General features: G+C 41.8%; 1 pseudogene; it reads right to left on the minus strand.

Moving 5' to 3' along the window:
* Positions 1-2,286: 2,286 nt before the first annotated feature.
* The window catches only part of LOC139729911 (uncharacterized), a 28,220-nt pseudogene continuing 16,980 nt past the window's right edge, over positions 2,287-13,526 (minus strand).

Genomic DNA, 13,526 nt, shown 5'->3' on the forward strand with positions numbered 1-13,526 from the left:
ACACCATTATCGCAATTCCTAGCACAAAGGAAAATCTGCAAAGTTAAAAAATAAACCAAGAGAGGGAGGGAGAGGAAGAAGGAGAGGGAAAGGGAGAGGAAGAGATGAGAGGGCGGGTGAGATGCGTAGTCTTCAAAAAAGAAAAAAAGAAAGAAAGAAGAGGAGCTATATCGTGTTTCGAGGATGTTCCAAACGGCATTGAAAAGATGTCATAATTGCTTCTTAGCCTGCCATGCTCTCTCTCTCTCTCTCCCTTTCTCTCACTCTCCCTGACCCAAGCAAAAGCAGCAACAGCAATAACAACAGAATAACACACATCATCAAAGACAAACGTACCATCAACGCGCACGCTCAAGCAACCACATACACATACACACACACACACACATCGGCACATAACTCAGACTAAAACAGACAAGCACGCTCATACTATGCACAGTGTACAAACAGACCTTGCTACATAGCAATAACTTATAGATATGGATATCATAATTTTCTATTTTATGTCCCCAGAAGTTGACACTTAAACATATTACGTGTTGTGAGTTACTTGCCATAGCTCATACTCGTGAGGAATCAACACGTAAAGCCGTCGTGTCGAACTAATTTCTGTGATTCTTCGGTGTGTGCGAGTGATCATATCCTTCGCAGATGTTGAATGCGTGCATTTTTACCGAAAATAATTTCATTTTATTTCATTTCATTTCGTTATGCTTGAGAACGCTGAAGTGTTGCGTTTAAAACTCTGTTCAGCTAGATTATTGCATTTGTTCGTAACCGCAGCATGCAATATATGTATTTCAAGAGCAATTTAACTAATTAATGACTCTACGATTTGAATATTACACCATGTACCTATCCTATATTCTCTCAGTGACGACTCTCTCCCATATAGCTCACTTTCCTTTTCTATCTGGTCTTCTGCTTCGACTATTTCTCCATTTCTTCGTTTCAGCAATTTGTCTCCGTACCCTTCACTAAGATATCTCTGCACTTCTTGCTGTTTGCTGCCTTTGATCTTTCGTTCTCACTTGTATATATTTGATATCATTAACACCAGAAACCATTATTACCTGTTCTACTCGTAATATATGGGTTATGGGATGGTCGACTGAAAAACAGCGGAATACACGTACGTGCACTCTGTGATATTGTGTTTGCCCTCTCGACTGAGTCGTGATGATTAATGTGTTTTAAACCTTGTTAGAAATTCAAGCTTCTTTCTTTTGATTTTTGTTTGCCAATGGGTGTTTCATAAAGCTATTCTTAAAGTTACGAACGACTTAAGAATGACTGGTGATCAGATCTTGTGCTAAATTATTTAAATTCTGATAAGTATAGCACAACAGAACTGATCACCAGTTGTTCTTAAGTCGTTCGAAACTTTAAGAACAGTTTTATGAAATACCCTACAGGTCAGTTTATCCATGTACAAGTGTGGCAATTTCAATTTTCTTACTTTTAAAGTCTTTCGCTCTTGTAGCCCTAGGCAATTCACTCTTGTAGCCCTACATTGTTTCTACACACACACACACACACACACACACACACACACACACACAAGCTCAAAACACATGAAAGGATGCGTGAGAACCAATGTCTTTGTTTCATGCAGGTATCATTGTTAAATTGACATTTGCAATGATTCATTGTTGATACAAAGAAAGAGAAAAATAAAATAAGAATGTATTACGAAACTCTACACTGGCTCTTGGAGCGACTTCATCATCTGGTTTTGGAATGTTGAGAGTATAAATGTTTGCACCACCAGGAACATGATACATGGTAACTTGATATTCGTCTCATTAACATGCTTCAGTCATTTTTTTTTTTTTTTGTATGACCAACTTGTAACTTCAGTAAAAATTAGTAATACCCGACTTATTTCATAATGCCTGGGGTCACTGATGGCGAGAGTCCAGTCCGTGCTCTCATAACTTTGATATAAAAATTGACATTAATTAACCATTTTTATAGCGAAATATTTGTCCGTACAAGCAATACAGAATCGTCGTCGAGGGACAAATCCAGTAAGTAAAAAAGATACCTTTTTGAAAAGTTGACTACTTCGTAGCCACTCAAAACACTGTATTCATACTTAAAAAGTTAAAAGGAAGTTCGTACCCTGTGTAATGACAGATAAGATGGGAAACAATTTCTCAGTCCACTGGATGTAGAATTGTTGCGATAAAAGGACATAACGAAAATTTTAGAACATTATTGTAATTTTGAGAACTTGTTATTTTTTTTCTTCCTTTAATATACTGTTTGCACTGGGAGACGTGTTTAGAACACTCCGTCAACGAAGCGGGTAATGCGACACTCCTCACGAGCCTCTCCGTAGACTCCAAGGGTGCAGCTACACCTGTAATCCACCTCACCGTTGAACTGGGGTTGCACCTGCTTCCAGATGAGCCTGGGGAACATGTAGGTCAAGTCACGGTGGCCGCTCTGGAGCCAGTAGACACCCATAATGGAGCCTGGAGGAAGAAAAAAAAAATCAGCGGACATGCACTCATCAGACAAATTTTCAATAATCACACAACAATAAATCAGCGCACGTAATCAACCTATGATTTTTTTTGTTGTTGTTGCTGTTGCTGAAAAGGCAGAGAGATGTTTGGTAATTAGTGATACATAGATTCGCCTGAAACTATACATACCTCATGCATAAGTAGCATTTTTCTTATGTTATCAACGGCTCTTTGCGGAAAGAAACTACTCTGTTAACCAGCAAAACAGTATGATAATAATAAGGTCTTATTCATCCAGGGTAGCCTCTTCAGTGTTGCCACTTCTCTACCAGAGGCCCTGCCATTATCATTACCCTAGCGTTGCCAGGTACCTATTTCTACACCTGGGTCGAGAGGGACATGGTGTGTAAAAACATCTTGTCCAAGGACGTAAAGCACTAGGCGGGATTCGAACTCGGGTCCTCCGATTGGGAGTCAGGAGTCTTATCCACTATGCCACAGTGCGGTAGATATGAAAGGGGGGACATTTCCCTTTTGATTGATGGCGTTATTCCTTGCCATCAGCAAATCATCAGAGAGGGAGGTCACTTTCGACTATCGCAATATTAATAGAAAGAAATGACCAACGATGCTCACCGCGAGTAGCAGTTGCGAGTTTGGCGTACTGTCCCTTGGGGATGGCAAGTCGGTCGATGCCTTCTTCGCCGCTGCTCTTCTTTCTGATGACCTGCTTCCCGAGGTAGTTAACACCAAGGATTGGTGACTCGGTGGTCTTCTTGTTCAGGGTTGGGTAGGATGAGAAGACGTTGAAAGTTATGCCCTGGCGGTCAAGAAGTTGCTGGATTGCTGGCAGAGATGTGTTGATGTTGAAGAGGAAGTCCCATGGCTTGCCACTCTCCTCCTATATTAGAAAAGTGAGAAAGAAGACATGATATCGACATGACTATGGAGCATTCTTGTCGGTTTTTCTGACGTACATGAAATACGAACATTTGGCGTTTCTTTTTCCTTTGCGAGAAAATGCATTTCACAGAAGTTTACCCAATGATTCAAACTATTTATATTCTCCGTCGGTAAACGACTTTGGATCGGTCAGGTTTATATTAAACTAGTACAAAACTGTCTTCCATTGGACATAAACAGCGGGTCTGAAAAGTTCTATTGACTTTCAGTACAGAACAGCCTGACATTTTCAGTATTAGGAGCATTCAAAACAACGTACCATCAGCTCCTCGTCCGTGATGAGGATGAGGATCTTAGCAGCGTCCTTGCGGAATGGATAATGAGCCGCGTATTCAACGGCCTGCATGGCATCGATTGGTCTAGCACCCTGGAAGACGAGACTGTCGATTCCGCTGTTGAGGCATTCAACGCTGCTCTCCATCAGATGTCCACAGGCAGTATGGGTGTGGGACTTGCCGTGGATGTCGGCTCCACCGAACGCTGTGACACCAAACTTCACGTTTGTGACGTTGAACGCGCCAAGCTTGCTGCTGATGCGATTGACAATGGTCCTCAGGGTACTCTGAATGGAGTTGTCCTCAGCCATAGCAAAAGTCTCGGATATAACGAAGATGATATCTGCAGAGGTCACAGGTCTTCCGTTCTCCTGAGTAACATCCCCGATATTGCAACTCACTGTGTGGCAAAAAACGAGAGTTATAGATCACTTTATTTCAGAGAGAGAACGAGCATTTGTAATACAGGTAATAAATCTTCAAGAGTGAACACCATTTTCTTTTGCTTATTTAGATGTTTCAGTTCAAGCAGTTAAAAGATAACTTTTGCTGTGATTTCATTGAGAAAGATGATTTGATTACTCAGGAGATATTTCGTGATGTATTCGAAAATCTTTTGATTTTTTGAATCTTCTGTTTATAAAGAAATGAGGCAATCTGATCCAATGATACTCACAGCATTCTGGTACGTAGCTGACGTTCATGCCCAACTCCTTGCCAAGAGTGACCACTGCGCTGGAGATCCGACAAGTCTGCAGGCATTGTTTGGTATCTTCGATGCAGAAGTTGTAGACCTCAGTTTTATTTATGATGCTGAATGTCTCCTTCAAGACGGAAGTGTCGTCAAGGAAGAGGGCTCTGCACATCTCATAGTCAGCCGCGCATGACCCAAAGCGGGACGGGACAACATTTCTGGGGTTAGAGGCTGGTGAGACGTCGTATGAACGTACAAACTCAACCAGGTCAGTTGTGATCTCGCCCGTAGGAAGCACAAACTCGTTGTGGTATTCAGTGTCAACGTTGCCGAGAAGTCCTCGAGATTTGCCGTGGTACCAGCCGCTCAGATGGAAGATGCACAGGAAGTGGTCACTGTGGCACAAAAGAGCCATACCAGATGATGTGGTAACGTTGACCCATGGACCCTTGCGCATGATTGTCAGCTCTTTGCTGACTGGTGTCTGGTAAGGAAGCTCCTTGAATGTTGGCTCTCCGTCGATGTATACTACCATTTGGTCGTCCACGGCAACGCTCATGTTGCGTACCAAAAGAGTGATGCAACTCTTCTGGACGAGCAGGGAGAAGTTGCGATCGACGAAGTCGTGAGCGAGGATGTAAGTCTGCTGTTCATCGTAGTATGGTGGCACGCTGTAAACCTTTCCATCGAAGGTCATCACGTTGGTGTCCCCGAAGATCATCGCAGTGTCTGCCGAAATATAATTGTTTAGCATATTTGAATGATATTATTGAAACCAAAAGTTAAGAAGCTATGGTCCGAAATAGGATTGTTTAGCATATTGCAATATTATTATCGAAACCAAAATTTAAGAAGCTTTTAATTACATGTATTTTGGAGTGTCATTTGCAACTGTGCTGACAAAGCAATCCGTATCGACTATTGCAAGAACATGGCAACTGAAATTAAACTGAGGCTGCTATTGGCGATACGTACGACACTCATATGATTTGCAACCATGAATTACTTCTACACTACTACTCACATTTCCATGGGTTGTACAGAGTGATGCGCTCGAGAGGAAGGGTTTCAACAGGGATGTGAAGTTCTTTGAGGATGGAGAGAATCTTTGTTGACCAGTTTGGTGAACTTAGCCATCAGTTGAATCTTGACGTCCTCGAGGTCTGCCTTAAGCTTTTTGTATGTCGCTGGCCAATTTTCCCTCAGCTGAGAACTCCTGTCCTTGAGCTCGTTCCACATCTCGTCTCCCTTCACTCTCAGGTTCTCGAGTTGGAGCTGCATGTCTTCAAGGAACAATGTGACGTTGTCTTTGAACTCTTCAAACATCTCTTTAGCAAGTTCATATCTGAAAATCAGCTCCTCCTTTATATCAGATATATCTCGTCAACGATGTAACTCTTCATCTCTGGGTACTTCTCTTCCACGATATACCTCCTCAGCTCGGGCAGATATTCATCCTTGAAGTAGGTTACATTCTTCATCAGGTTGCTCAGAAGCTCTGGGTCCTTGACAATCATGGTAGCGTTGGCTACTAATGCGTCGAATGTAGGTTTGATCTCATCTTCCATTTGCTGATTATCTCCTCTTTCTTCTCAAGAAGGTAAGGCTTGATCTCATCTTCCCATTTGCTGATTATCTCCTCCTTCTTCTCAAGAAGAGTAGGCTTCCATTCATTCTCCCATCTGTCCTCAAGCAACCTCTTGTACTCTTTGAGAATATTCTTGTATTCCCTAATCTTTTCCTGGATCTTTACACTGTATTCCCTGATCTTCTCGTCGATGATGGGCTTCTGTAACTTATAGAATTCTTTGACCATGGCTGATATTTTTGAAGTATTGATCCGTCAAGTTTTTGACGAAGATCAGTGATCTTAATCAAGACAGGAAACAACAACTGTCTGGTTAAGCTGGCTCATTTTGTCCTGTGAGGGAAAAAAGATGGTGAAAGGTTATGTTAAATGAAACCATCGTTTCATAAACACTGAATGGAAAAATGTTCGTAGCTAGAAGAGGAATAAAAATGGTAGATAACTACGGTGGTTTCAAAGCAAGTACAGTATTTATGAAGAATTCTCTTTGAAAGAAAGTATATGTAAAAATGCGATATAAAAACTTCTGTCTCTCATCTAGAGAAGCTTTTTAAAAGATCCAGTGGGTTTATTTTTGGTCGTTCTTTGAAAGACAAGAAAAGCCAATGCAAAATTGTATCATTTCTGCACACACACACACACACACACACACAAAATGATTTGATATGCAACGCAAACACTTTACACAAACACAAATAATTTACCTTCATGTACTGGATTTTGGACTGTTTGCTCAGCTTAGGGATGGTTCTGAAGCTTGTCCAGTTAAATGGATGAGAGATGTTTCATGGCAAAGCTGTGATCATCAAGACGACCGATGGTATTCAGAGTGTCCCTGATGAGAGTGCGAGTGCGATTGATGGCTTCTTTGGTGAGATCACGGGTCCTGTCAAGTGCAAAACTGTGTAACCACGCGAGTCTTGTTGACGGCGTACCTTGTGAGCGCTTCACTGCGGTTTCAGAGCCACTTCGGTCATGAAGAGGGTGCCGGTTGATGGCATAGGCGGTCAAATTTTTTGGCTATCTTGACTGGTTCAAGGGCGGCAAGGTTTCACACGGACCTTGGCTGGGATTTGGTCTATCTCGTAGTAGCGGATCATCCAGCCTGTAGCATTGACAAAAATAAAAATTAATGTGCATAACGCTCCTACTCCTAGTAGCACATACATAGGAAAGCGAGTACATTCTTTCCTCCATTTTTAATGCGTTTAAAACTTGTTTTGTTCCAAAAAAATATGTGCTCCTAACATAAAGAAACGCTCTATGTAGGCATTTTAAACAAAAACAAAAAAACTCTTACTTTGAAGAAAAAAATGTCATGATTTCGGGTTAAAACATCAAAAAATGTGCTTTGACATTGCTATATTCTCCAGCACAGTTTTTAGATATACTGCTATACTTCTTACCAGGCATGGTATTATTGATGTAGGTCACATATTCCATGGTGAGGTTTTCTTGCAGTACCATTGATGAATGTCACCATGTACGTCGTCATGTTGCGAGCATAATCCATCGATAGCTTGGAAAAAGTTCCTTGCTCTGAAGATAGAATCCTTTGTGATGTTCTTTGCAAGAAGAGCATACTCCTTCGTCAGGTTAAGTAGAGGAGTCTCATCCCTGATGTAGATGACGAGATTGACCACTCTTGTTTCGCAGAATGAAGATCGTCTCGTTGGCAAACGCGAGCGTAGGTGGGACTATGAGGTTCTTGGTCGTGTTAAGGTACATCTTCATCATGTTTGATGCTCTCCACGGAAGTGATATTTCCTCCACGTATCAATAAGTCTGGTTTGGACCATGATGTAGGTTTTCGTTTTGCCTTGCCCATCAGGATGACGGAAGTCTCATTCAAGAAGCTGAGAGTTTTTCATTCAGGAAGCCGAGAGTTTCATTAAGAGTGACATTCCAAGGCAGGAAGCGAGTGCGGTTTTAGGAAGACAAACCAGATCACGTGTGGTTTGGTTGACGTAAGGGATGATGACCTCTCGTACGGTTTTGTTGGTAAGGATGAGGACGTCAAAGACTGTCTTGTTGGCAGCAACCAGGGTGTTGTTGGCCCAGACCAGAGTCTTGTTGGTGTAGAATTTCGTGAGGTTAGTGGCCACCAACATTTTGCCGTAGGTGAAGTTTCCAGCCTAGTACATTGATAACAAAATAAACAAACTTAGTTCGTTTTCAAGTCACCCCCTGTATTTGAGCGTACAACAACAGCGACAACAAAAGAAATAGATTGATGCATCAATGCTGTTCTGTATATGTGGCCCATCACAACGTCACGTTTTGACGGAATTTTGACTTTGAGCTTATCTCGCAGAATGCAATACCAGCGTTACTATTACAGTATCATTGTCGAACAACAAATTATTACAAGACTATCAATTAATTCAATACTCATGACCAATTTTTAGTGGCTTGCATGTCATTTTGCTCTGCAAGTACCCAGTGTATTTTGCATCCTGTTGCTTACAATAGTACTGTTGTTGATTGCCACTTTTTTTTACCGATAGTATTGAATAGATATCTGAACAATCTGAATTTTCCTATACAATTTATTGAAATGTGCAACGGAAAAGCGCACATATTAATCTCATTTAGAAAATTACCTCAAAGATGGTCATGTTGAAATACTGCACGGGATAGATGTTGAGAGCACTCTTCCTATCCTTGATGGACATTTTGGCGCTGTCAACAAACTGCATCATCATATCCCTCAGATCAACGGCCAAATCAAAGATAGTCTTATCCAAGGCTCTTATTGGTAGTTCATTGATCAGGGAGAACTCATCTTTGGCCATGAAGATTGCAAGATCAATTGTCTCGTTTATCCTGAGCTTGGTGGCGTTAAACAGCTCCAAAGATTTGTTCACCATAACTGGCCTGATCATCATCCACCTGTTCTGTGCTGTCAGCATGTACTCATTCAGTTTGGTGGTGCTTAGGAGGTACATTTCTTGGGCTTTCTGAGAGTAGCGCATGTATATCTCTGTAACATTTTCTTTAACTTTCAGATAGAGTCGAGTCAGGTTAGCCTTCAGTACTCCGTGCAGATTAGTTAAGTTGACCCTCAGCTCTTCAAGCTTAAGCTTGGCCTCCTCGATCATTTGGAGAGTATTTTGTTTGTATTCGGGGTATCGGTCGATGTGGTATTCAGCAATATCCATGAGGTACTGTTCTGTCTTTGCCGGTAGTTTCGTGATGCGATCCTTCATGTCTGCCACACGAACCTTCATCAGGTCGTATTTCTCCATGACGATCACCTGGTATGGATGGACATGAGGCTCAAGCAGCTCGATAGTCATGTTTATGTACTTCTCGGTCACATTGCGCACGACAATGGTATAGTTAAAGACGACTTGTGTTGCTATGCGCGTGTAATTACGTATGGTCTCGTTAACAATTGGGACATACTTCTCATAGTATAGGGTAACGTTACCCTTGGTCATGTTGTAATACACGATCGCCATCTTTTTGAAAGTTTTGCTCTTCTCGATGACAAGAGCTTTGTATTCCTTCAAGGCCTCTTTCACAATTGGATAATACTTCTTTGACAGGGCGACTCCTTTATCCAACGCAATTTGAGAGTATACTTTGGTCATGTTGATTACTTCATTTCCGTACACCTTGGTCATGTTGATTGCTTCCTTTCCGTACACCTTGGTCAAATTGAGTGCCATTTTGCTGTACGTCACGGTAAGGTTCATCGTCATGTTGACTGGAGGCTGAACAAGTTGGTAGATGGTCTTATTGAAGTAGCACACAGGAAGCATGTTGATGGGATGGGTTTCATTCTTTGAGATTTCAATCACCTTGGCGATGATGACATCAACATCAACCTTCCTCTTCATGTATCCTTCAACCATGTTCTCATAAATGACATCAATGTCAATTTTGTAATGGTCTAGGAGGTAGCCGGAAATGATCTTTTTCATTTCCATCATCATTTCCGTCATGCGCATCTTCAGTTCTTCAATTGATCTGGGACGAACATCCCACTTTTCTTGAATATAGGTTTTGATGATCCGCATGTTAGATTTTGTAAAGTTGAGAAGAGACTTCGTGATGTTTACTACCATTTCTCTTGTCATGTTCACTACCATCTTGACGTCACCTTTGATGATATCAACGTATACGAATTGATGGAATGTAGCGTTCCACTCTCTGAGCATCAGAAGTGTATCCTCAACCGTCTCGTTCACGTAAGTTTTGTTGACATAACGGAACATGGTTGAGTTGATCACCTTAAGTCCTTCTACGACATTGTCTTTAATTTCCAGGACACGGTCTTTGTCTACAATATCAATGACATTGCGTGGTCTCAGACGGATGACTTTGCGCATCATATTCTGGACTTGAGCATCATCCTTGTAGTCAATGAAGATGGATGATTCAATGGCATTCAATGTGGTGCTGTTGAGGTAGTACACGATGAAGTCCTTGATCATCTGCATGCGAACCTTAAGCTCGGTCATGACCATTTCTCTGTCAAGTGCCAAGATTTGCTTCTTTAAAGCGTTGATTTTCTCGCCAGTGGTGAGCCTGAGATCCTCCATCATTTGCTTGATCTCCTCAATCTTCAACTTCAGCTCTTCAAGTTTTTCCTGCATCTTGGAAATGTTGAAGCGTGTTTCGATGTACTCCTTGAGAGCAGCGACCCTGGCGTCATACTGAACCAACTCCTTCATGTCTGTGATAAGTTTCATGACTTCCGAGGTTAGATTTGCCCTAACATCCTCCAGGACGGCGAGAATCCTTGTCTGGACAACATCTCTGTTAGACATCATCCAGGTTATCTGGTCACGAAGCTGATCATACTTAATGAGGACCTTGATATTATCTAACGTCTCCATGGGATGGGTGATGTTGTAGCGGAGTTTGGCATACAACTCCCTTAGAGTGACGTTTAGTCTAACAACTGTCTCGTTCACGCGGGAGAGGTTCACGTACATGTTAATGAAATCCTTCGGGTTGTTGCGAGCAAAGATAATGGTCTGATTGAGCCTCTCCAGTTGGTTGTAGAAAGTCTCGTTCAGCTTCATCAGTTGGACGTAGACGGTTTGATTCAGTTCCACGTATTGGCTGTAGAAGGTTTGGTTAAGCTGTGACAGCGTTGCTCTTAGGGTCTCATTGGCCAACATGTAGGAGTAACGCATGAAACACTTAGTGCAGTTGGTCATCCTCTTCGTATGAGTGAGAGTGCGATTCGCAATATCCATGATTCTGGCTATGGTGCCGTTAGCAATGTTGATGGTACGGTTGAAGGTGCTGTTGACGGCGCCTACGGTGATGTCAATGATTTCATGAACGGTGTCTGGATTCCAGCTGAAGTTGCTGTAAATCACTGTGCTGTCGTTAAGTCTCAAGAACCAAGCGATGTCGTTAACGGCCTGTAAGTTATCCCTCTGTAAGGATAGAATCAGTGAGATTCAAGTACCACTTTATTTATGTATGCCAGGACGTCAGCGAAAATTTGTTTCTTGAACAATCACGTCGTCCATTATCGTGTACATCAGGCTTCTGTGGTGAACAAGTTAATATGTAACATTCCGATTGCAGATTGATATTAACTTCAACTGAAATACATCGCGTTTCTGCATATTTGTATTATCACATTCTATTGTGTATTATGAGATTTGACCACCAATCACATTCAGATTGTACACTGACAAAAATACAATGTCTAATACCATAAAGATTTGCTGTAGTTAGAAAACAGAACAAGCGTAACTGAAAGTGGACTGTCACTTGCAAGCATACATGCACATGTGCAACAATTCTCAAAAGTACAATGTGTTTCGAGGAGCGTTTTGTTTATCTAAGGAACACTTGTAACATTCTGCAGGCAAAGTGCAATCGGTGGTAAATTCGCACGTTATGAAGTAAGCTATTAGAAATGGTCACCCAGTATTTTGTTTTTTAACACTTACCTTAAGTTGGTGATCAACGTAGATTCTCATAGTATCTCCATAGGTGTTAAGGTTGGCTCCAGCAGAAACAATACCAATAGAAGGCACCTTCACAGCAGCGACCAAGTTTTCGTAGTCAGCCCGTTGAGAGATAAAGACGATTCCCATGGGATTCACCCAAGTGACATTGAACAACTGTGTCATATCCTTAAGTGTGGTCATTTCAAATCCATTCTTCATGGTTATCTCGTTCATGGGATCAGTCCAGATGAATTTGAAGCGGTTACTGATCGCCGAATACTTCATGCCTCGCAAACCGGAAATTACAGCAGAGTTTTGGTAAGTGGTATTCACAAATTTGGACTTGAAGTTGGCAAATGAATCAGTCAGTGCTTTTTGGACGCTGAAGATACCTGCGCCTCTGGAAACGTAAACTCTTGTGTAACCACTCGTCTCAAAGAGGGGATTTGTTACGTTAGCTGTAACCAAGCCAGAAACTTCGTCGAAATGTGTCAAGTTTGTGAAGCCATTGAAATTCAAGTCCCCATGGACGTGTGTTAAACCCATCGGAGTTTTGAGAAGAAAGGTACCGTGGGTTCGGGAAGCTTCAAATCCAAAAAGAGATCGAGAACTGTTCGTCTGCATTTCAACCATGGTGGTGCTGTTGAGCCACTTGCTCGTGACATCACTGTAGAGGCGGCTGACCTGTTGGTTGTACTTAAATAGACTTGCTTTGTTCTTGATTGAATAAATGTACTCAGTTAGGGCTGTGACTGGTTTGCTGATGAAGCGGGCACCAGATGTGACGTTCAACGATTCAAAACTAGTCAAGTTTTGAACATTGCGAAGCTCAAGCATGGTGATGGCACTGCCGCTGGCAAACCTGGTGTTTAAAGTGGCAGCAGAACGCGATAGCAGTTTGACAAATCTAGAGAAGCTTGACGAGTCTGTTATACTGTGGTCTGTCATTACTGTCACATTCATGAGCATATTCTGCATGGCTGTTTCCATTGAAAGCCCAACCTTCTTAAAGTTGAATAGTGAGATGAAGTTTTCCATGGAAAATCCGCCAGTATTCGAGCTGTTCAGAAGAGTGCTGTTGAAGCTAGTCAAGAAGCTGCCGTTGAAACGTTCAAATGTGGTAGGTCCTCTGAAATCAATAAGTTCCATTCCAGTCATGCCGTCCATAGATGCAAGCCTAGATGTAAACTTGACACCAGCAGAGCTGTTGATACGTTCGAATGTAAACATTCGTTGGAAGTTTGAAAAATCGATTCCAGCCATAGAGGTAATATTGGCAATAACAGTCTTGACAATCATAGAGGTGTTGGCGGATACTTTGTCAAACGTGAAAAGCCTCTGGAATCCAAGCATTTGCATTCCAGCCTTTGAGGTCATATTAGCCAAAATAGTTTTGACCATCATGGAGCTATTGACATATATTGAGTCAAAGGTGAAAAGCCTCTGGAATCCACGCATTTCCATTCCAACCTTTGAGGTCATATTAGCCAAAATAGTTTTGACCATCATGGAGCTATTGACAGATACTGAGTCAAAGGTGAAAAGCTTCTGGAATCCACGCATTTCCATTCCAGCCTTTGAGGTCATATTAGCCAAAATAGTTTTGAC

This window comes from Diadema antillarum, unplaced genomic scaffold, assembly GCF_040938485.1.
Source record: "Diadema antillarum isolate AM-2024a unplaced genomic scaffold, OU_Dant_1.0 seq00000269_RagTag, whole genome shotgun sequence".
Classification (NCBI taxonomy): domain Eukaryota; kingdom Metazoa; phylum Echinodermata; class Echinoidea; order Diadematoida; family Diadematidae; genus Diadema; species Diadema antillarum.